This window comes from Penaeus monodon, chromosome 15 (assembly GCF_015228065.2).
Source record: "Penaeus monodon isolate SGIC_2016 chromosome 15, NSTDA_Pmon_1, whole genome shotgun sequence".
Taxonomy (NCBI): domain Eukaryota; kingdom Metazoa; phylum Arthropoda; class Malacostraca; order Decapoda; family Penaeidae; genus Penaeus; species Penaeus monodon.
The window spans coordinates 16,020,721-16,021,852 of NC_051400.1; the positions used below are offsets into that span (position 1 = coordinate 16,020,721).

The 1,132-nt window shown below is 38.3% G+C and overlaps 1 protein-coding gene across 1 annotated transcript in view; it reads right to left on the reverse strand.

The window, feature by feature from the left end:
* Nucleotides 1-93, reverse strand: part of LOC119581785 (sterol regulatory element-binding protein cleavage-activating protein-like) — a gene marked incomplete in the record, with an annotated part of 28,708 nt that extends 28,615 nt beyond the window's left edge. Inside the window, 1 exon segment of the mRNA XM_037929914.1 lies at nucleotides 1-93.
* Between the last annotated feature and the right edge of the window lie 1,039 nt (nucleotides 94-1,132).

Below are 1,132 nucleotides of genomic sequence, written 5' to 3' on the forward strand. Positions count from 1 at the left end.
CCATGAGAGAGAGAGAGGGCCAAGTGCCGAGGGTCGAGGGCCAGCCGTACACACGCACGCACCCGCGACTCGGGTCTCGCCTCGCCGAAGCAGCAGACGAGCTTTGTTTACCTGCGTAGACGGCGCATGCGTAGTAACAGCTGACTGGAGGAGAGCGTGTCATTCATAAAAAAGTCGTTGGGCAGGGTTATTTCTTTAATTAAAAAATAGGTTTCTCTTAGTATACTTGCTCTGTTGAGGAATAGCGAGTTGGGAGTTTGGATTTCTTCGACTGGAGGAGAGCGTGTGGTTCGTAAAAAAAGTCGTTGGTCGGGTAGGTTTAAATGAAAAAAAGTATACATGAAATGATTGTGCAATCAAATAATTACAAATTAGAGTTAATCTTATTCTATTCATGAAGGGAGAAATCGAACCAGAAAGAGTTCATACGCTATTTAGGAATTTTCGTATAGAATGTTTTTCCTATTATGCCGAAAATTATAGAACCACATATACCAAGTCAATTATTATCACTGCATCGAAACAAAAACTTATATAGTTTCCACATTTCAAAGCGAATCAATAATACAAAAATACACCATTTATATGAGTTAGCTGGCGTCTCTAAGACTCAACTCTCGTCTTCATCAATATTAATAGCTACGCAGTGAAAGTATAAAGAATGACCATTGCTTGAGGTTGAAGGGTTAGTTCAGCTGGTGGAGGAAAAGCAGATGACGCAACATTCAGCCATTAGATGCCAACCTCTATGTATAGATATGTCGCATAAACGGAGACTTTAGATATGAGTTCTTCAAAATCTATGCTTTGGTAACATGAATAATCACCAATATACTTGAGCTTTAGGACGCATGCAATATAAATGTATAAACTAAATTTACATTATGTACAAGGAGAATACGTAAACAATATATATAGTAATCTGTATTACTTTAAATTCCTAAATTTCTCATGAGCTTGCTATCATGCAGCGACTCGCTTCATGCTTCTGATCAGAATACATAATGTGACAGAAACCAGTTTTAAGGTACGTATACGCACAGCATACAGTGCAAGTAAGCTGCTATGAACGAAAAGTTCCTCGGTGGAAAGTGAAAAACAAAAAAGGGGACTTTAAAAATAGATATAGATA